Raw genomic sequence first — 24584 nt, 5'->3', positions numbered from 1 at the left:
ACATAGTGTGTGCAATGAGGCTAGTATATAAATTAATGTCTTACATGTGCATTTTTGCCTAAAGTTTACTTCAATTTTATTCTAAAACTAAACAATATATATATAAATTAATGTCATACACGTGCAAAGAGAATTTTATCATATATGCCTCATCATACACACTATGCATGTGCTTAGAAGCTTTTCAGTGCTTTCGTTTGGCAAATCCTAAATTAGCACCAGTCTTACTTCTATCAAGTTCACTTTATTTCTCATCATTCTCAGTGCTTTCAATTGAAACATATATATATATATATATATATATATATTAATACCAGCAACTTGTCAATTCGTTGACTTCTTCTTCAATCTTCAGTAAAAGGTTAAACCAGATTCATCAAAATACATCCATTCAGTATACATGGATCCCACCGGTGCTGAACCAACTGCCGTACACCACACGATGGCAATGCCATTCCCATTACATGGCCACATCAACGCCATGACGAGTTTAAGTAAATTAATTGCAATTACACCTGATCTCAATCCAAGTCCAACACTTTAACTTATAAAACTCCCTTCCCATTTTCTTTTTGAGAGTCTATTTGGAATCCGTTTATTTTGTTAAAACTGAAAGTTTTTTGCTGAAAGTACTGTAGATAAAGGTAAAAATTAATTGAAATAGTATAGTGAGATTTATAAATAGTAGCAGAAATAAATTAAATAGTAAAATAAGTTGGCAAAATTAATTATGTCAAATGGAGACTAAGTCTTTTGGCGTGGCACTAGTTATTGATTCTGAAACAGGACATGTTTGTAATCATGCCAAACAACAAACGCACTAGTCATTGATTCTGAAATAGGACATGTTTGTAATTACGTGGCCTGAATCAACTGGTTTTAAGTGACTGTTTGTAATTATGTGCTTCATTACTATTAACAAGTAACTGGGAAGGTACCAATGCTTGCAAGATCATCTATTATTAATCATTTACATTGTACCATAATGATATCATTTACATTGTCACATAGTGTTGATAAAAAGATAGGCCAAGAAATACTATTATTATTATTATTATTATTATTTATTTTTAATTTATTTTTTCAAAACAAAAACAAATTTCACTCTGTATTATGTTATCTGCTACAAGAATTTCCCTCAAATATCCTTTCTCTAGCTTTTGACACCCGAAACATCTAAAAATCCAATAAAGCATTTAAAACCAGTTGATTCCCCTAGCAATACGAAAGAAGAATCATGACTTCTACAATGGCCTGATTCGCTGATTTATTTTGAAGATGGGCTAGACCATAACTATCAACTAGACATGTCCAAGAGAAAGAGATTACTTCGAGAAAGAGATTAATTAGCTAATTTGGAGACTGAATTATCGCTTAATTAGCTAATTAATCATATAGCGCGGTTGATAAATTGTAATAGCTTCTAAACTTGTCAAAAAATTCACAACTAATGCTCTCATAGACATCAACTTAAATACGCTACAGTTTAGGGGAAAAAAAAAAGTATAGCTTGTAAGCCATCCAATAAAAGTTATGAACTTCATTGGTTCATCCAATGAAAATCATTATAAGTGAAACCATATAGACAAGGAGTACTACACCCCTCAATAAAATAAAAAAATAAAAAAATAAAAAAAATAAAAATAAAAGAAAAGATCATGCCTCTACAGTCTTTATGAAACAAGATATAAGGATATGTCACTTGAATAAATTTTCAAATCATTATAACCAAAACCATATATAAATTGGATACAACATACCAGGATTTTCATCTAAAAGTAATACATATATATATATATATATAATCCAAAACATAGTCAAATTGACAGAAGTCCTTATGCGCATCCAGTAACTGAAATCCTCCTATGAAAATCCTCTCCATTTAGCAACCAAACAAAGTATAAACAGAACATAAGTGTCATCTTCTACAGACATGTTAATTGTTATCATCTGCATATATATGAAAACTTGAGTTAGTTTGGTATTACAATCAAAACAAAAAATAATAGCAATTCACTCATTAATAATCACTATAATTGGAGTTCCTCCTTGTATTTTCTAGAAGGCATGTCACCAATGATTATGAAGTATAGACATGGTAGAGACTACACAGTCTCTAGTTTTCACATGTCAAAAATTTATGAGGATAATTTCTCTTGCTTTTGCCTGCATTACATAAGATGAATATGAAAATTAGCATGATACTTGCACACTTACGAATGGGATGTCATTATAGGTCTGAAACATCTACCTAATTAGCAAAATCCTTGAAGTTGGAAATCAAAAACCTCAAGAAACGAGGTTGGATTTAGTTTCTATTAGACAATTGGTGGATTAATTAAGGAATATGCATTGTTTCTTCCAAGAAATTAACTAAATAGTAACAAAAATTGTTTCCTTTACTATATTTTTATATTCACTAAACATACAAGTTGAGCTAGGAAAGTTAGCGCTCAAAAAATTTAGATATAAAACAAACAGAACGACTTCTCGTCTGCTTTCTCAACATATAAAGAGGACTTTAACACAATTTTAAAAACAAATTATAAAAAATAGAACAACAACAATTTCTCTTACCATAAAAATGAATAACACTTTTATTATAAAACAAAGACCAAAATGAGAACATCATATTGAAGTTAATTATCAAACAAAAAAACATTATAGAAACATATTGAGAGTAATATTCCTGTACTCTAGAAGAGGGCAATCATAAAGTAATTTATAACAAACATGATCAAATGCAAAAATATATTTGAATAGTTTTGAGTCCATGAAAACTCAAACTCGTTCATCATGAAATTCCAAAATTGAATTACATTTTTTTTTTCTTCTAGTAATGAGATGGACATAAATAAATAAATAAATAATAAGAATAATATGAATAAAAAAAATTCATTTTGAGTTCATACCCTTTGGACCTAGGCTACTAATGTTCACCTCTCATATGCTTCAGTTTGTCCTTAAGCTCTAGAGTCACTCTCTGTCTCTTGCACTCTTTTGATTGGGTTTTGACAAACAAACTTAAGTCATGACCGAAAGAATGGATAAAACACTCAAGAAATTAGCTATTCATTGAAGGCCATATTGATCAATTTGTGGATAGAGAACAATTGAAAATTTATAAGGAAAAAAAGATGAGAGGCGAGGAGGTAGAAATATATTGGTGACTATCAAAATTCCATATAATAGTAGCATTTGAAGAATTTGGGTTAATGGAGAGACATACGGTAGTGTTGGAGATAAAGTAACACTTGAATCTAAGGAGATGCTCAATGAATGTAAATTGGTAAATCGAAAAAAAAAAAAAAAAAAAAAAAAAAAAAAAAAAAAAAAAAAAAAAAAAAAAACACAAAACAAAACAAATGAATATATATACACACAATTAAGAACAGGATTCTGAAATAGGACCAAACAATCTACCTTAGCAAAACCCTTAGAGCAATACAAGAGTAAAGCTTGAGAATATATTTCCTATATAGTCTATACCATTTATTCAACTGCTTGTATGATATAATATCTATTAATTTGGATAGAGTCCTCTCCTTTTTCTTTTCCTTTTTTTATTTATTATTATTATTTTTTAATGGCATGAAACTTCACCAAAGCAAGATCTTTTGGACCCACTCCAAATTTGGATAGAATTGAAATAATCTTATTTTAGGAATTTAAACACAATTATTGAAATTTTATGGATTAAATTATAGAATGGTCTAATTGCAAAAGTCAAACAGTAATTTACCTAAGAAATATATATATATATATATATATATAGTGAAGATAATAAACAATATATTGTAGGGCTATTAGGCCCAGGAGCTCATTTTCTATGTGTATATTGAGCCTAAGGCCCAAGCCGAGGATGGGGGGTCGTCCAAGAAAGAGTAAACATTGTCAAGGGAGCTCGTGTTTGTAAATGAAAAAGTTAGTTTTGATCATAATGGCCCAGGAGGTTGGGCCGAGGATGAGTGCCTCCTCGGCTAACCAAAACCGAGATTTGTGGAGGCAGTTTGCCGTCTAGGGGAGCACTTCAGGAAAGTTTTGTTAATTCGGATAAGCATTACAGGAACATAAGACAGGGAAGAATCCTAAAATATCCAAGAAGAAAGTTGCTACTACCGCATTGAATGCTCTGCAGCTAACTTTCTGGTTGTATTAATGTAGAGAAGACCCCTGAACAGTGTTACATTGGCTACCCCAATGCACAGAGTGCCTGAAAGGGTGTCCGATGGAACAAGCACTCAAGTAGTGACTTGGATGGTCAACAAGTAGAGGGCCAAGATCACCTAAAGAGAACTATATAAAGGAAGAGACCCTTCAGGAAATAAGGGGGGAAATTCAGGGAAAAATACTATAGCAATCTGGAACTAAATTTGTAATCAAACTTGTGAGAAATATATAAGAGCTGATCTCCTTGGACTGTGCCGAGGATGATCTATTTTAGTTTAAATCAATCTAGCCTCCTGTTCTTGTCATTTGAATCTACATTATTTGTTGTCCAACTCATTTTAGCCCAATTTTCCAACCCACTCTCTACAAATTCTTTGTTATGGGCTTTTTGGGCCTAAATTCATCCGTCTTTTGGGTTAGGGACTCAAATTGAGTCCTTACATTTATAATTCATAGAATGCTATGTTCTTTTTGTTAAATGCACCAACACTTTTAATAACAAGAGGGTAGGGGTCACAAACTATTTGTAATAGTATAAGCACTGGTTGCAACATAAATTTAACTAGTATATGTTGTAATGTTTCAATCCATGCATACTATGCTACATTCTAATAGCAATTTATATACTCCATTGTATATGAAAAAAGACTAGTCATTTAAATATCAGCATAAATAAATTAGTCGTGGAAATTAGCTATCTTGTAAATACCAACTAAAGAGATTGGCCACTTCTCTTAAAGTAGCTCTCCACATTTCCACCTTCTTTATGTTCTCTTCAAAGCGCTCTTTTGGGTTCAACAAAATCTTTTATTGTTATTCTTACTCACTTGTTCATTTATTTATATTATTGTTCTTATTTCCTTGTTCATATATTTATATTGTTGTTCTTATTTATTTGTTCAACTATTTATTTTGTTGCTTTTATTTATCATATTACTTTATTTACTTATTCATCTTTATATATTGTTCACCCCTCCCATTTATTTATTGTGCTATATTATTGTGTTCTCCCCTCTTCCTCTCTACACCTGAAAATATTTTCCACTCATTTTTCCTAAATGGCTTCTAAACCTTGTTTTAAGCATAATATGGGTCTATTGCCTAGAGAATGGTGATGGCTTGTACTCCCATTTCTTCTATTGGTAAAGAATCTATAAGGTTTTGACAAGATTATAACTAATTTAGGAAAAATCCCTGAAAAATAATTTTTCCAATAAACATTTACTTTATTTGTCTTGCCTTTATATTTCTTTAAATTCCAAGCAATTTACTTTTATTGTCTTTAAATTCCAAGAAATTTATTCTTATGTCTTGTATTGAAGTTCCATTATTTTTAAAGCACTTTACTTTCTTGCCTTTTAATTAATTTCTAGCTCCTTTACTTATTCTTGCTAGTCTCTATTCTTTCTCATGTGTAATGTTGCCACAAAATAAAAGCTTGGGTAAATAAATCTCTAAAAGTGATTTTTTTTCTTTTAAAAAAAAAAAAAAAAGTTTCAACAACTACTGTCCCCCCCCCCCCCCCCCCCAAAACAAAAAAAAAAAAAAAAAAAACGTTTTCAAAAGGTCCTTTCTATTAAAAACCTAAAAGCTTCCAAAGAGTTTTCTTTAAAATAAAAAGAACCATTTTTCTTCCATTCAAAAAATGATTTTTTTTTTTACAATGTTTAATCCCCTTTTTTTAATTTTTTTTTTTTAAAAAAAAAAAAAAAAAAAAAAAAAAAAGCCCTTTGAATAAGCGAAGTTTTGAAAAAGGAATAATTTTCCTACACCATGTTTTCTTCAAGAATAATAAAAGCCATGAGATTTTCAGACTAAAACCCATGTAAACCTTTTTTTAAACAATTCTTTTCTTAAATTATTTTTTTCCAAAATTGGTTTTTTTTAAAATTTTTTTTTTTACAAAAATATTTTCAATAAAACATATTTTTTTTATTAAAATCTTGGGATTTTAAATCCAAAACCCTTTTGTTTAAAAGAAAAAACCCTTGAAAATTTTTCAATCAACCTTTTCCTCCAATTTATTTTATTTTATTTTTTTTGTGGAATTGGTGTTCTTATACAATACATACATACATACATACATACATATATATATATATTCAAAACAAACTCCTTTTTCTTAAAAAATTTATCATCAAAATAAAAATCATGGAATTTTTAAATCTAAACCCTTTTCCTTCAAGGAAAACCCATGAAACTTTTTTTTTTTTTTTAAATCAATCTTTCCCCCAAAATTCTTTTTCTTTTAGAATAGGTATTTTGGCAAAATGATTTTCAAAGCAAACTCTTTTTTTTTTTTTTTTTTTTAAAAGCCATGGGAATTTTCGGATCCCCCCTTTTAAAAAAAAAAAAACAAAAAAAAAACCCACGGACACCCTTTTTCTCTAAATCAACTCTTTTCCCAAAACCCCTTTTTAAAAAGCTGTTGTTTTCACTAAAAAATTTCAAAACCCAAACTTTGCTTATTCAAAAGAAAACCTTTTGTCATCTCTTGTAAAAATTGATAAAAACATGGTTTCCAATTGAAACATGGAAACCCTTTTCTCAAAATAAAAAGTTTTTAAAACTTTTTTTACTCTATCTAAAAAAAAAAAAAAAGGTTTTTCCAACCTCTTTTCTCTAAAGCCAACGTTATTTTTTATAAAATGGGGTCCTTTTTATGAAAACAAAAAATCTTTTAAGTATTGTACAAAGAAAATGGGCAAACTTTTTTTTTTTTTTTTTCAAACAATCTATTCTCAAAATAATTTGTGCATTTCTTTTTAGGCAAGTTTTTAAGCTTTTCATCTTTAAATCCAAGCATTGTTATTTTAAATCTTTTCTTTATTAGAATTGCATCTTTTAGAGATTTATACCTATGGTTCAATTTCATTAAACCAATAAGCACCGATCAAGCGTACATGATTCCTTCCATTTTATTGGCACTAATGTTTCTTCCTATTGTGTTTTTCACATGATAAATGAAAAAAATGTAGTGGATGACAACAATGTATTATTCTTCCTACTCTATCTCTTTTGTTTTTACATTGTAAATAGTCACATTGTAAATAATCATGCTAAATATATGGTATATAAGTATCCACATGTTAAATATATAGTACATAAATATTCACATGCTAACATATATATTATTTCTTGCAACGTGGTAAAATGCTTCTCACATGTTATGTATATATATACTTCACATGCTTTGTTTGTAAATAAATCCTTGAAATAAATATTCACATGCTACGTTATAAATAAATAAATACTCACATGTGTATATATATATTTTGTACAGAACTTTAAAAAAAAAAAAATTGCTAAGTATCTTATTTTTTCACTAAAAAGATAAAGTTAGACTTAAATTAAAATAGGGTATTATCCTTTGGATAGGTTGTGTGAGGTGCCTAATATATTTCCCACATATAAACAAACTTCTGAATTCAAGATCTTTAGTTTGAGACTTTTGGTTTACCTTAATTAATAAACCCTTTAAATTGGTTTAGTTAATTAAGTAACTAAAAAGGAATTAGATAAATAGGTGACTAATCTCACCTAATACAAAACTAATGATTGGTAGTGACTCCTAAAATAAAAATAAGAAAAAGGGACTCACACACACACCTCACCCTAAAGACATATGCCCACACAGAGTCATGTTGCTAAGTACCCAATGTGCAATAAACCAAAAAACAGAAGCCCTCTCACAAAGGCCCTTCTATGTAAGAAATTTTTTGGGCGTCCACAAGGCCAAGTTATTAATTAGGTCTATTGTGAAAGCTTTATGTTAATCAAACAAGCATCAATATCATGCATAGCGGAAAATAAATATGACATAGGATATAATGACCTAGGAAACCAATAAAACCAAACTAGTTTCAGAGGAAAAACCTAAGGGGGCTAATCCCAAGATGAACAAAACCACTATCAGATAAAGATTTACAATCAAAATAACCTTATTCGTTGAAAATATAACTATAGTTACCAAACTGAGCTCTAAATCCCATAGACGTCTCTGATAAAAATCTGTTGTTGTGTAACCTCCAGTCCATGACTTCAAAATCCCATAAAAGATTTGGATCTCTAGCACCTTTAATAACTAGTATGAGGCAGCAACTTCTACAATACTGAATCTTGAGTGTCTTCGAATAATATTATCAGTAGAAGATAAGAGAGTTTCAGTGGTTTTTGCTTACATTTAAAACCCTAAATTCGACAATTAGTGTTCTTTTATCTAATCTTATAGTTCCAATTATATGAAAAATAGATATCATAATCTTAAAAGTTAATGATAAAAATAATTTGGAGTATGAAAGTTCATAAGAAATAGGCTTGGGAAATATTAGGAAATTAAATTTTGTAATTTTGTAGGCTACATAGTAGGACTTAAAAAAAAGGTGGTGGTGGTGGTGAAAATGATATTTCCTCATCCTTTTGAACATATAAAGAATGTAGAGAATTTTGAAAGAAAATTATTTTCTTTTGAAAATTTGGACACCCAAAGCTTTGAAATGAGTACTAGTTTGACTTCTTTTGGAAATAAAATATAATGATAAGATATGGCGTTTTTAAGTTTATGATATCAGTGTATGAATAATTGGGATAACATTAGATAAGAAAAACGATTTCTAAGAGTTAAATTTAGGGTTTTAAGAAGTAGGGTAAAACCATAGATATTTTTTTCCTCTAAATAGACTTTTGGACAAAGAACGGACAGGAATTTGGAGAGAGGAGAAAACTTTCAAATGATTTTTTTTTTTTTTAATATAACGATTTTGTGACTTCCCTTTAGTATATTGGCAAATTTGTTGAAGTTGTAAATTGTGTTGTGGTTTCTGGAATTCTCAAGAAAAAAAAAAATCTCTTTTAATTTACTTAATTTATTGTCGTGTTGTAATTATATTAGGGTTTGATAAGAAAAATTCAAATTCCAATTCTATTCATGATTATTATTCACTATATAATTCAATTTCTTAAATGTTTGGTATTCGGTCTTATTTAATGTTCATGCAATTATGTATAATTTAGTTTAAAGCTAATGATTTCCCATGGTTTTAATTTGTGCCTTTGGTATGTTTCAAATTATTCAACGCGTGTGTTCCATGCATGCATACTTCAAATTAAAAATAGCACACTGTAGATTTATGGTTCATAGGGTTTATGGAATTCTGTCTGAATATATGCGTATACATGTGTGTATAGTGCTTAAATATATAGCATGGATAGTTGTATTCACATCTTCTTTGAATCTAAGCGCCACTTTCTTAGTTGTGTGCACTCGGGTCTCAATTTTTCATTGGGGCAAATCAAAACTTGAAAATAATTGAACTTGAATAAACTTCGGGCATCCCCATAATTATTTCATTCAACAAATACATTATTTAAATAGGGCATTCTAGATACCAAAACTCCCTATAATATATAAACAACTTAAAGATCAATACTTCTTGAAACCATGTTACACACCAAACATAATAACAACTTTGGCTAACTAATAACGCTCAGCTTGTTATTTAATTTAAATAACCTAAATATTCAAAGTACAATTAACCACCTTATCACTTTATCTTCAAAAGTCCCCCACATAATACATTTGTTGCCCTATCTTCAATGTGTGTCATTAAGAAGATGTGTCAAAAAGGAGTCGCTATTAGGTACAAATCATTTCTTCTCCTACAGAATAATCCAAAAGTCTCAGACATTTCAAGTTTTTTTGGTTTGATCTCATTTGGGAGTTTCCAATTAAAGTGATATAATAACTAAGAAAGAACAAATTCAATACTTGCAAGAGCAAATAATATGCCTGGACATATCCTCCTACCACCTCCAAATGGAATGAATTCAAAGTTGGACCCTTTAAAATCAATGAGAGAACCTTGGACCCTTTCTGGGCGAAAGCAATCAGCATCAATCCAATATTCGGTATCTCTCCCTATGGCCCATGCATTAATGATTACTTTGGTGTTGTTTGGTATCTCATACCCATTAATTTCACATTTTTCTCTTGATTCTCTTTTGATCAAGGCACCAGGAGGGTGTAATCGCAAAGTTTCTTTTACTGCTAATTTCAAGTAATCTAGCTTTTGAATGTTTGCCTCATCAAAACTTCTCCACCCTTCAAGGATTTGTCGCACTTCGGCTTGTGCCTTCCTCATTACTCTTGGGTTTTTCAATAATTCTGACATTGCCCATTCGATTGTAGTTGCTGTAGTCTCAGTTCCTGCAGCAAAGACCTCCTAAAAAATGATGTGTTAAATTACAATCACGTTGTGTTTACATGAATTTTCCTTCAAAGTTCCTAATTCTTCTGTGACTTTGATATTGATTATTGTTACGTGTACATGAAATTTATGTCAAGAGAAAAATTGTTTGTGGCAATACACAATCATGTCTATTTGGCTTACAACTTAAAAGATCTACTACTCAAAAATATGGTGTGGCGAAATACATGAAAACATGTATGATGTACCTCTACTCGTTCATCACTTTTGTTTATGGAGTAAAGAATACTTGTAAAAATATTTGTATAGAGCCAATTGAACCAACCTCTAGTGGTTATAATCAGAGCCAGCGAAGGGATAACCGATCCCTATAGTGTGTGAACACCTTAGTATAAAGATGCTTAGTTACTAACAGAGAAGAGGAAAAAATAATAATAAAGCAACAAAACAAATGCTGATCATAAAGTTTCTTTAATACGTTGTCCTCTCTTCCCGTGTGTGTATGTTAAAAAAAATAATTGCTTGATTTAATTTAATTTAATATTTTTTTTTTGGACATACCAGAGTGATTGCTTTGATGTGATTGTTTGTGATCCGTTTGGTATATATGTTTAAACAATAATTTTCAGTTTTTTTGAAAATAAGTGTAGGTGAAAAAGTGTGTAAAAATACGTGTAATGTGTTAGGTATGTATATTTTGTTGTAAAGTCCAAGCCCATTCTCTAGAATTTTCCTTGGCTGGTGTGGGAATTTTTGGCAGCAAACAAACCCCTCAATCTTCTCATATTTCCTTATAAAATGGTTAGCTGCACCTTCCCATGTTTTGCAAAAAATACATAGCAATTTGTGACATCAATGGAAAAGAAAATTACTTTGTTTTTTCGTTTCCCTTTTCACTCTAATCGTCCGTAGCTACATCCTTTTTTTAGAGCTCTAAGACTATCAAAAAATAAAAATAAAAAAATCTGCATATATGATATTAGTTAAAAATAATAAAAGATATATTACTTTTGATACTCTAGCTACTTTGTTTCTGTTGAAAATTTTCTCTTGGGCATTTGTGATGAGTTTGAAATTCTTTTTGTGAGTGTATATTAATAGAGTTGTCGTTGTATCTTAGAGAGCAACCGCCTGAGCCATTTGCACTGACGGATTCATTCCAGTGGGGGCGAAATCTCGCTTCTTAAGGACAGCAGATTTAGTTATGTGTCTCGATGATAAGTTTTACTTAATCCTTAATTTTATACACTTTTGTACTTGTCTATTTTGCTTATAAGTTAATTTGAGCATATCTTGTTTTATTGATATATTATTAATATTGCTTTGTAACTTTGTTAATCAATTTGGACAATTTTCCAAACTATACTTCCAACATAATGTTATTTAAAAACTGAAAACATGTGTTTATATACATGTACCAAGCTCGCCTGTTTCCCGAAGTTTCAGAAGCACATCAATCATATCATCATGATTGCTTTCTTCACATTTTCTAGCTAAAGTGGCACTTCCTTTCTTCTTATGCTCGTTGATTATATCATTGAGAATGTTGTCTGTTTTTCTATGCATTTTCAACAATGCGGGATTAGTTCCTATAAGGATGCCAAGGAACTTTAGTGAAGGGAACAAATCAGGCACATCAAATCCTCCACTGCGATTAAATGTTTCCTGGATTAGTGATATGAGTTCTTTTTCATATTTGCACTTCTTCCCAATGACTGCCCTGACATTTATACAATTTGTCAAGGAGACGATTTGCTCAGTGAAATTGATTGCAAGTCCCTCAGCCTCGGATGATTAAATGAATTCAATAAGATTCCACACCTCTTCTTCGCTTATTGTTCTAAATGACCGAACACGCTTGGGACTTAGGAGCTCCATGACACAAATCTTTCGCATTTGTCTCCAATAATCACCATAGGGACTAAAGACCATACTTGAATTATCATAGCACATTACTTCAATGGCAAGAACAGTTGGCCGATTTGCCAAAGCAGCATCATGTCTCTTCATCACTTCTTTGGCTACTTTTGGTGATGAAATGATTATAGCCAAGACCTCCCCTAGCTGAAGTTGCATAATAGGTCCATATTTCATGACTAAATCTCTCAAAGATCGATGCGGTAGAGAGAAAACAAGCTGGTGCAAATTCCCTATAAAAGGCAGTTTCCATGGCCCTGGTGGCAACTTATGGCTTTGGCCTTTGGCTTTAGACCTCTTTCAATAATATACTATGATAAACAAGAAAAAGAAGAGGCACCAAAAGAGAAGAAAGGAGGGCATTGGAAGCATTGGGGACAACAAAAGAAGCTCCATGTTTGGGAATGGGGTTTTGTATGCATTGGTGCAAGGTGAAGGAACACTAGGTGTACTTATAGTAAGTTAAATGACAATACAAAACTGGAAATCTGGAGTATGATACTATCATATTTTAATTCAATGCTATATGAAGTTTGACTTTTTCCTCTATAATTTTTGTGGTTTTGAGTTGGATCCAATGTTTCAGTATACGATGTCAACCTCACACAAAAGTTTTGCCCAAATTTGGCAATTTCTCACTAGAAGCCAAATTAACAACTTTATTTGTTAGATGACATGCATGTCAAATAATTTCTTTATTTAGGCTATGTTTCAGTCTGTTTCATTGGACAAAGTTGTCACAATATGCTGTCCATTCTTGCTTTTCTCTAATTTGTTTCGTTGATTCTCTCTGTTGTAGGTGAAACACGTTTGCAGGGGTAAATAGTTATACATATATATATATATATATATTTCCTTTGAAGGAAGGAGTCTCTAGTTGGACTCATTAACCACATACCACGTGACAGTAAAAGCAATACCATGTGTACTACTAGAACTTGATAAGCTATCAATGTGAGCACAACATATTCATTGAAGTGCCACTACTCAAACCAATTTAACACCTACCAAGCATTATATGAAGCAATATGAAAATTCTTACCACCAAGTCATACCTCATGGTGGTTGCAGGTATAAATAGTTTGTGGATATCTGTTTTGTTTCTTTAATTCTCTTTCCATTATGGGTGTAAGTGTGTAACACGCTTGCAGGGGTAAAAGGTTTTTTGATTAGTGAGCATATATATCATACAGCTTGGTCAAAACCAAAATTCACTTTATTTTAGAGAATAAACCCTTAAAATTTTGGTTTAACTATCTATTTGAAATATTTTTTTTTTTATCATGAACAGATATTCACAGTTTATTAGCAAAAGAACTTTTGGCTTAAAAAAAATTTAAAAAAAAATAATGAAAAGGTTTATTCGAAAGAATGAGCAAAAAATTTTTTAAGAAAAAAATAAGAAATAATATTTAAATGAAATAAAGAGAAAAAAAAAATTCATTGGAAATTGTATTTCAAAAAGTAGTAGAAAAAAAAAAAAAAAGGAAATAAAACTTTTATTCTCCAACTTGGGTGAGAAAATGCCTACACTAATGGAGATGAAAAGAATCTTTCATCTATCCATTTAATTATTTGAGAGAGCGCAAAGAGATAGAAATGAATGAAATGAAAAAAATCTTTCAACATAATTTTTTTTGTTTCCTTGTTTGAAAATTTAAGTAGGAGAGATAAGAAATACTATTTTCTTGTTTGGGATTTTGAGTAAGACAAAATATAATAGGTAGAAGGGAACATTTATTTCTCCATTTCCGTCAAAAACTCAAATTTTCATTTTCTCAAAATTAGGTGGAGTTTGAGAGAATAAAATTAAGTTTAATGATGTAAAGTTTATATTTATAGGTTGGAAACCATGAACAAAAGTAACAACTTAGAACCTAGTTTATCTAGTTGATTGGTATTCAATTAATCTTTAGATCAAGACAAATGAAGATTTGAATAGTTGAAGACTCAAGAATGCAAAAAATAGACTACTGGAAGGCTGCATTTTGACTACAACACGACAAGTCGAAATCCACTTATCTTGACCAGTCAAACTGCACATCTCAACCGATAGAGATTCATGCATATTTTACGAACAACTTATTTTCTTAGCCATTTGATTTATGGTTTTGGTGCAACTCAAGTACATATAAACACAAACCCTAGAGCAAGTTTTTACATACACAAAACGGCAATATTTTTGTATATAGATCTAGAATTTTCCAAGTCCTCTTGAAGCATCAACCGGAGCATACATGCATATATACAAAAGATCCGGTGATCAGGTGAAGATACTGCAACCAGTTGACTAAAGTAATTGGCTAAATCTTTGAGAGTGGGTATTAGAGCCATGAAGTGGGATTTCATGTGCAACAAATCAAAATAGAAGAGTTTGTGAACATCAGAACTACGTGTGGTCATGTCAATAAGTATTACATAAGATAGCATTTGATTTAGGGTTGAATCTTTGTATAAACTTTTGTTGAGGGCCATTTGTGAGAATCCAGATGGAAAGAAAGAAAGCCCAATAACAAGGGCAACAAAGAATTGGCAAAGCAGACAGCAAAACCATCAGACCCAAGCGGCAGGAATAATGGATCACAGGCCCAAGAAATAAACAAATGGGCCTTGAAGAGGCAAATGGGCTTAAACAAGCCCGAAAAGAGAGAAATAACATCTCATGGGTAGTGTATGATGTAGAAAAGTGAGAAAAGGCCGCCGCAAGCCCAAAGTAATGCAAACTAAGAAAGTAAAGGGTTTATGGCAGACCCACGAACCCCAAGGATGAGAATAAAGTTTTTGGGTCAGGGAAGCCCAATAAAGTTAGTAAAAGCCCATGGGAATGCAAAATTAGTAAAAAGGCCGAGGAAGCCCAAAGAAAGCAAACGGGCCAAGGATGCCCAAGGAAAAGACAAAAGGGACATAGGAGCCCATAAATAAGAGAAAACTAGTGGCCATACCAAGCCACTGGGAGAAGGAGTAAACGGCTGGCCTAAAAGAGACCCAACATGATTAAATCATTACAGCAGGAATAACAGAACGATATGGCAAGAAATGAGGGAAACCAAGGAGTGGGCCAAAGAAATGTAAGGCCCATCATCAAATAAAGCCCAGCTCCTGAGAGGAGCGGGAAAATAAAAAGCAGCCGACACAAAAGGTCGAAAAACACAGACGGCGAGTCTCCAGTCCACGGTAGACGAATACGCAGCAGGCAGAATTTGGACACATATGGAATGAAGGCACGCGTAAGGCCCAAGCACTACTAGCCTGTACCCAGCCAATACAATGCATGGTGAGGTTAGGGGATTTGAGATTCAGAGGGCATGGCTTAGTGGTGGGGAAAGGGGAAAAATCTATTTCAAAGGTTCTGACTCAGGCTCTTTCGGGGGTGTCCTGCTGGGATGGCTTACTACCTAAAAAAGGCAAGTTGAGTTGGAACCATTAGGTGCATGCCATGAGGGATAGGGAAAGAGAAATAACCCAGATCGTAGCAGGAAAGGGTGCCACGGCAAACTAGCAAACAAAATACTCTTCCTTGTCAAGTAATGGGAGGGTGACGCACAGACGAAACAGTGATGGTCGGCCAGTATAGCCAGACTAGACAAAGGGAGTTAAAGGCTAAAACAGTAAAATCTGGTCGCGGCAAGCACTATAAAAGGAGGGTCTTGCCGTGAACAGAGAGGAGGGGAACGACGGGAACTTCTACTAAGAGATAGAAAACTTAAAAAGAAATAGCAAAGAAACGAGTGGGAAAGGAAAGAAAGAAAAAGTGAAAATTAGAATGGTAGGCATACACCGGTAGATTAGTCCCTTCTCTCCCTCATGAAATCCGGCCCTTTGTGAAAACCTCGAGAGCATTCGTGCAGAAAAACCACTCAGGACCATTTCCCTCAGGACAGTTACTCTCCACGGCAGGACTCTTTCCTGAGAGATTAACTGCGTTGAGAAGGAACGCTCTTCCCTTTATGGCTCTGCTCCTGCGGATTGGATTTTGGTTGATTTCCCTAATATTCTGACTAATCCATGCATATTAATATTTGATATCCTCTGTTATGTTCTTTCCCTTCCGCAAAGAAAATGATTAATATTGCTGTTGTAATTGAGTTCAAGGGCTGTTCGATCATTTCCCCACTAAGTGGCTAGATAATTTTTGTTTATTTTATTATTATTATGTCTATCTGCCACGATTTTCCTGAAATAGTTTTGCCTGCCGTGAACACGTTCCTAGTAGACCTAGCCTAGTTTGCGCACAAGCCGGACCAACTTAAGCTGAAACTGGACCGGTCCTAACTCTCTTATCTAGAAAACTTGGGCTTAGTGCAGCAGGAAGCAGCCCAACACCACTAGCATAGCCCACCACTTTACAATTGGCGAATTCATTGGGGAGTTGGGAAGCAAATAGGGGTAAAATAAAAAAAAAAAAAAAAAAAAAAAAAAAACAGAGCCCCTCGCAAACAATGCCACCAAAGTCCAGGACGACACGGAATATGAGTGTCGTACCCTCGCAAGCAGAATCCAGGCCAACAACGCCCCACCAACAGCAACCTAACCAAACGAAAGGTGCCAACAGAACGGGGGCTGATCCTCAGCCACAGCCAAGAGTCCCCACGGACAACGTCAACACTTTTAGTAAAGTATTGCAATCACTGCAACACTCGCAACAACAAATGATGGAAGAGATCCGTCAACTAAAAGCAGACAAAGCAAAGGAGAAAGGCAGCCAGCATGACCCAGAGCATGCGACAAACGGAGAAGAGACACTAGTAAGAGGTGTCCCACGGAACACAGAATAGCGCTTCATTACTATGGCTGAAGTAGCGGCTCTCCTGGAGCAAGAGAGAGCCAGAACACCAAAGGAGAGATTTTACGCACGAAAGCCTCCTTACCCTCTAAAAGAAATTAGCAAACCATACCCCGAAAGGTATGAGCCAAGGGCCTTTGCACAATACGATGGTAGGAAGGGAAGTGTAGTTGAGCACGTGAGCAAATTTATTGATACCCTTGGCCCTTACGCAACAGATGAAGACCTATGTCCGCGGGAATTTTCAAAGTCACTGTGTGACCGAGCATACACCTGGTACATTGGCTTAAAACCAAGATCGATCCCAACTTGGGATGACATGGTGGATGTATTTTGCACTAAGTACTTCCACGAGAGGAAACGGTAACACTCGCAACCCTGCAAGCGACCAAGCAAAGGAATTGCGAGAATTTGATGGAATACATCAAGCAGTTCAGGGACATAGCACTTGACTGTTACGACCATTGTGAAGAGAGGACCTTAGTAGAAATGTGCATGACTAATATGATTCGGGAATTCAGAGCTGTCCTGGAAAATCTAGAAACTTCTCAGTTTGCATAATTGTTGCAGAAAGCTAGGAAGACGGCTCGGTCCGTAAAACCCAGTTCAGACAAAAGAAACGCCCCGCAGGCTATGGTGGTGTCCACTGGAAAGCGGAGAAGGAAAACAGAAGGGAGGGAGTACGATACGCCCCCACCCATACCGTGTACTCCTAAGGAGCTGGATGTGCTGCTAGACAAATGGATAGCAGACGGGATCTTTAAACCCAACCAGGTTTCTAGAGAACCCAAGAAGGAAGAAAGAAAAGATCCTCACTTTTGCCGCCTGCACAACTATGTACAACATCCCACCATAGAATGCTGGGTGCTTTGCAGGTTGGTGCACCACAGGATTAAAGAAGGCACATTAGAGTTAACCCAGCAGGAAGTCCAAAGAAACCCACTTCCGAACCACAAGGGAAAGGGTATAGCAGCAGTGATAATATGCACAGAACCGGGAGAGGACGAGGAAGGGAACTTGGCCCTGCCTGCCACGGTGATTACCACTCTACAGTAGAGTGCCAAGTTCAAAAATTTGTTTGACCAGTTGGGACTTACAGCAAAGGAAAGAAAGATAGCCACGGAGGCTTTGGTGAGTATCGCCTCCGGGGTAGGGGTAGAGTGCTTGTCAGAAGAAATGCTAGAAGATAGAGCCCTCCTACAAGAATCGACAGAGATCACGTTTAGCAGTAAGGATATAGAGGTGGGACACTCCGATCACAAGAGGCCTCTCTATTTAGTAGCATCCATAAATCAAATCCCCATCAAGAGGGCCTTGGTAGATACAGGTGCTTCCGTAAATCTCATTCCGTTGAGCACCTTGCAAGCAGTAGGAATTTCAAAAAGAAAGATCCAATGATGCCCGATGGAAGTAACGGGGTTCGGGGGAAGAGGCGAGTACACCGCAGGCCACATTCAGTTGTGGTTGAAAGTAGGTCCTATAACTTCTTTAGCTCGTTTCCATGTGGTCAGAACGGAAGTATCCTATCATGTGCTCTTGGGAAGGCCCTAGCTAAACAAACACTGACTGGTCCCATCCACCTACCACCAATGTGTGAAAGGAAGATTGAATGGCAGGATGATACATATAGCTGCAAACCCCTCACCATTTGAGCAAGCAGAAGCTCACTTAGTGGAAACCATGTTTTACGACCAATGGGCTCCATCTGGGGAAAAATCGGTTTCAAAGCCGTGAGGTATCTTCGTGCCTAGGTGGGAAGATGTCCAAGGTGACCCAAAACCCGATCTAAAGGAGCTACTGGCGCAAAAGAAGAAATGAAAAAAAGCGTCTGTCGTAGAACCAAACGACACACCCCAGTGCATCAGGGTCCGAGGCCTTGATGGCAGGATCGTGTATAAGTTATGAAGGCGCGTGGGGCCCACGAGTGAGACGCTAGCGAGCCCCACCCAAGAAGGGCAACACGAGAGTTTGGCGTGTTATGTCACTCAAGAAAGTTTGGGAAAGGAAGAAGAAAAGGATGGGGAAGTTGCGGCAGAAAAGGACACACAGGTTGTGGCAGAGGAAGAACTGGAAGAAGTTGACCTAGGATCTGATTCACAAGAACCAAGGCCTATCTCAATTAGTGCAAGCCTGATAGAAAAAGAGAAGTCAGAACTGATACTGCTGTTGAAAGAATTCAAAGACGTTTTCGCTTGGGACTACAGTGAAATGCCAGGACTGGATCCTGGGTTAGTTGCGCATACATTAAATGTAGATCCAGAGGCCAAGCCAGTGGCCCAGCCTGCCAGGATATTTCACACAGAAGTAAAAGAGCAGATAGTCAAAGAGGTGCAGAAATTGCTAGCCGCAGGATTCATCAAGCCTATTCAATATCCTCGTTGGCTATCCAACATAGTATCAGTAAAGAAGAAGAACGGCCAGATAAGATGCTGTGTAGATTTCAAAAATCTCAACAAAGCCTGTCCAAAGGACAAATTCCCATTGCCAAACATTGATTTACTAATAGATTCCGCAGTAGGAAGCGCCATGTTTTCGTTCATGGATGGTTTCAGCGGATACAATCAAATCAAGATAGCACCAAAGGATGCAGAGAAAACTGCTTTCAGAACACCCATGGGCAATTTCTACTACACTGTGATGCCCTTAGGGTTAAAAAATGCAGGCGCAACTTATCAACGAGCAATGATGGCCATATTTCACGATATGATGCACCGGGAGCTAGAGAACTATATGGATGACATAGTGGTTAAATCAAGGAGGAGAGAAGAACACTTTTGCATGTTAAAAAGGGTATTCGAAAAATGCAGAGTTTTTAAGTTAAGAATGAATCACCTCAAGTGCGCATTTAGGGTGTCCTCTAGAAAATTCCTGTGTTTCCTAGTTCATAGCAGGGGGATAGACATGGACCCGGCCAAAGCCACGGCCATAGCAACTATGAGACCTCCGGCCACGGTAAAAGAGCTAAAGAGTTTCTTAGGAAAAGTCTCATATATCCAGAGATTTATCCCTGGATTGGCATCAATCACTTCTGCCTTCACCAAGTTGCTCAAGAAGGGGCAAAGTTTTGAGTGGGGGGAAGTACAACAAACGGCCTTCAAAAGGCTACAACAAATAATGATGAACCTCCCCATGGTGCAGGCCCCTATCCACAAAAAACCATTGTTGCTTTATTTGGCCACCAACTCGTATGCCATTGGTGCGCTAATCGCCCAGGAGGATGGAGGTGGAGTCGAGCGGCCAGTGTACTACATCAGCTGTGCTTTGAAATATGCAGAGACTCGTTATCCAAGGGCAGAAAGAACGTGTCTGGCCATTATATATGCTTCGCAGAGGTTGCGTCATTATTTCTTGGCCTATGAAGTATGGCTGATGACTAAGTCCCACGCCATCAAAGCTTTGTTACAACAACCGATCCTCTCTGGCAGGATATCCCAGTGGTTGCTACAATTGTCACAGTACAACTTGAGAACTGGGACACCTAGGGCGGTGAAAAGTCAAGCTATAGTAGATCTATTGGCATAGTTTCCAGGAGAGGAAGAATTCTCGCTGGATGATGAAGTTCCACGGGAAGTAGCCGTGGCAGAAAAAGTCGAAGAGCAATGGGTAATGAAATTTGATGGGTCTTCTACTACCCAGTCTGGAGGGGTGGGAGTAGTTTTGTATCATGAAGAAGACAAGGCAGTGGCGCTGTCATTCAAGCTAGAATTCTCCTGTTCAAACAACACGGCGAAGTACGAAGCCTACTTAACCGGGCTAGTCACGGCTTTCGAAATGGGAGTCAAACATTTGAGGGTACTGGGAGATTCAAACCTGGTCGTCTACCAGGTCAAAGGAAGCTTTTCCTTAAAAGAACCTGGCCTAGCCCCATACAGAGCAATGGCCCAGAGGATGGAAGAAAAATTCTCAACTTTCGAAATAGAGCATGCTCCGAGAAACAAAAACCGGTTTGCGGACGCGTTAGCCACACTAGGGTCGCAAATAATCTTCAAAGGGGATAGCACCAGGATAGAAGTTAGCAAAAGGGAAAAATCCATCATTGAGGTGTTGATGGAAAAGTTCCGGGAGGAACAAGGCGAAGGGGATTGGTGAATCCCCATAAGGGAAGTCTTGATAAAAGGAGAAGATGCTGCAGAATTAAAAATACTAAAAGATTACACCTTGGTGGGAGAAGGGTTGTACCACAAGATGCTAGGTGAGGTCTTGTCTAGATGCGTGGGGCAGGAGAAAGCCTAGAGAAAATTGAAAGAAGTACACAACAAGACTTGCGGGTCCTGCGGGGAAGTAAGCCTTTACCGAAGACTTCAAAGGGCAGACTTCTATTGGCCAAATATGGGTAAAGATGCAGATCAAGTCCAAACCCAATGTGGGACTTGCTAGCTCGCAGCAGACAGGGAGGAAAGTTACGCTGTATTCGTCAGCGAGGACTAGAAGAGCCCTTTCATGCAATACCTAACAGAAGGCATCCTGCCACAAAAGCACAGTGAAAGATACAAGCTTAAGAGGTAGGCAACACGTTACTTCTTGCATAACATGGTCCTTTTCAAAAAAATATATGATGGGGACCCTTTAAGGTGTTTGGGCCCTGAAGAAGCAAAAGAAATGATAAAAGAAGTACATTCAGGGGAATGTGTGAACACCAGGGGAAGAAAAAGCTTTACAGATGCCTGCTGCAGATGAGCTACAACTGGCCAACCATGAAAAGAGATGCGGCAGAATTTGTAAAAAGGTACCACAGTTGTCAAGTACAAGCCAATTTGATTCATACCCATCTGCAAAATTTACATAGCATGGTCACCCCATGGCCCTTCCACACTTGGGGGCTAGATTTAGTAGGGCCAGTTAATCCACCATCACGTGAATACATATGGATACTAGTGGCTATAGAGTATTTTACTAAGTGGGCAGAAGTAGTGCCACTCCGTAAGGCCACGGGAGGAGCAGTGACAAATTTCATCAAAGAAAATATAATTGTAAGGTTTGGGGTACCTCACAGGATCATCAATGATAATAGCACACCATTTGTCAACAGTGACGTGAGAAAGATGCTAGAGTTCTAACAAGTAAAGCACCAACAGTCATCGCTGTTAGGTTCTAAGAAATTAAAAACTAATGTATTAGAACTTCAATTTGTATTATGTTGGCAAACCATGATCAAAACATAGAATCTAGGTTTAGGCTTGCTCAAAGTATGTTTATTTGTAAAATTGGAATCGAGTGATTATAGAATTTATTGGACTAAATCTGCAAGGCTCGATTGATCGAACCACGTGCAGATTTATTTTTCTGCAGAATTCCTATTCAGCCCAAACTCTACTTAAACGTATTAGGGTTCAAGTAAAACTCTCCTATATATAAGGGAAACCCTAGAACGTTTTTCAAAAGTTGTTTTAGAGAGATTAGAGTGCCTCTTGTGCCTCTTTTTGTATTTAGGGTTTTGTACCCAAAGGCTTTCTCAAGGTTGCTCATATTGCTGCTTGTGTAAATCTCTTGTGAGATTTAGAGGAGCTTTCCTTTACACAAACTTAGGGTTTTCAAGGAGGAGAAACACAAGCGGCACAAGAGCTTTCCTTTACACTTTGATGATCAACTCGGTTGCTGCCATTAAAGCTTAAAGAAAACACAAGCGGGTGTGCTTGTATCTGGTGGTGAATCCAAGAAAGAAGGAATCCGTGGATTCGGAGCTTGCACATGGTCGTGTCAGTAAGTTCTACTGGTGGGAAGCAATAAGAAGTTGAGCGTGGGGGCTTGTAAGTCTTATTGTATGAACTTCGATTCTTTCAAGATAGTGGATTCAAGTTTACCTTAAGGATAGTTAGGTCAAATCCTCCCCAGGTTTTTACTGGTTTGGTTTCCTGGGTGATCATATCTTGTGTTATTTATTTTTCCGCTGCTTTGCATGATATGATCTTTGTGATTGTGATAACCTAGATTTGTTAAATTGAACTAAGTAACAACTTGGCTAATTACCTAGGTTAAATCAATTGTATTTTAAGGGGTCTAAAAACCATCAATCGCCTTATTACCCTCAAGGGAATGGGCAAGCAGAGGCAATGAACAAGACTCTCATCAAGATCATCAGTAAAATAAGCTAAGAGTATACGGGAGGATGGGCGACGCACCCGCCAAATGCTCTCTGGGCTTATAGAAAATCACCAAAGTCAGCCACGGGCTTTTCACCATTTTCCTTAGTTTACGGAACTGAGGTAGTAAGCTCAGCAGAAATAATGACACCGTCCCTGAGGGTCATGCAGACGCGAGAAAAAGAAAAGGAGAAAAAAGTCTTTGCGGCAGAAAAGTGCGAAGACCTAGAAGGGCTTGATGGAAAGAGAGAAAAGGCCCAGGAACGCAGCCGAAGATACAAACAAAAGATGACTAAAGCCTATGGCAGGATGACCAAGGAAAGAGTGTTCGCAGAAGGACAACTTGTGATAAAGGTGGTAGACTATGTCAGGCGAGGCCTGGCAGGACCATCTAAGTTTGCACCAAAGTGGGAGGGACCCCTTGTGATAAAGGAAGCACATCAAAGTGGGTATTACCGCCTAACTCAAATGGATGGCAGAGACTTAATGGATCTCATCAATGGGAAATGGCTGAAACGTTATTATGCCTAGGGAAAAGAGTTATGTGGTTGTCTCTTTCTTTTGCTAAAAACTTTTATGTTTCCTTCACTTCTTTTTTTTTTTTTATTCCTTCAAGTGATTATGTCACAGAAAAAAAAAATTGTAACGTGCTTTCATGAATATGTAATGAAAAAAAGTACGAAGTATTAGCACCATGTCATAGCAATAGTAAAAGCAGTAGCAAAGTGTAGCATCATGATTACAAACCCAAATTATGGCAAACACACGCCAAATAAATACTATAGGAAACATATAAGTGTTCTGGGTGACATAACAAAAGCAGGAAAGCAAAGAAAAGGGGAAGGGAACTGCATCATCATCAATGGAGTCTGGAAATGAGAATCTGGTCTCCAAAACGACTAGGCCCACCAACGCCAGAAAGAAGGCGCTTGCGACGACTCTCCAAATCCGCTACCTCCTTCTTCAGAATCTCGATACGGGCATCTATAGCATCAACGGCTGGCCGAACTCTCCTCATAAAAAGGGCTCGGGCAACCTCACGGAGGTGATCTAGAACAAACCCCACAGCAAAACCCACGCTGATAAGCTCCTGAATCACGGCCCTCCACTATAGGATCCTCTCGGCAGAGACAGAATCAACAAAGCTGTGCTCAATGTTGTTCAGCACGCATCCCAACATCTTCAAGAAATGCTCCCTAGCAGAATGGCCAAGACAAAATTCTTGCATAAAATTGCCACGGCTGCTGTAGATCATCACCAAGTGAGAAACGCAATCCTCGGGAACTCGGAAACCATAAAAATCCACGTAAGGAAGACCAGAAGCCCAGAAGTCTACCGAGGCAAGGTCATTAATCTCTGGCTAGTCAAAGCGAGCAAAGAAGGTTGCAGCATCATTCGCAGGGTCTGGGACGGCAGCGGAACTGCTAC

General features: G+C 36.3%; 2 pseudogenes; both read right to left on the bottom strand.

The window, feature by feature from the left end:
• Positions 1 to 24584, bottom strand: part of LOC126722369 (desmethyl-deoxy-podophyllotoxin synthase-like) — a 95942-nt pseudogene that overhangs the window by 43829 nt on the left and 27529 nt on the right.
• On the bottom strand, positions 9789 to 12689 carry LOC126722368 (premnaspirodiene oxygenase-like; annotated as a pseudogene).

This window comes from Quercus robur, chromosome 4 (assembly GCF_932294415.1).
Source record: "Quercus robur chromosome 4, dhQueRobu3.1, whole genome shotgun sequence".
In the NCBI taxonomy this organism is placed as follows: Eukaryota; Viridiplantae; Streptophyta; class Magnoliopsida; order Fagales; family Fagaceae; genus Quercus; species Quercus robur.
The sequence above is the reverse complement of the archived record's forward strand: the minus strand, read 5'-3'. Positions and strand labels throughout refer to the sequence as shown.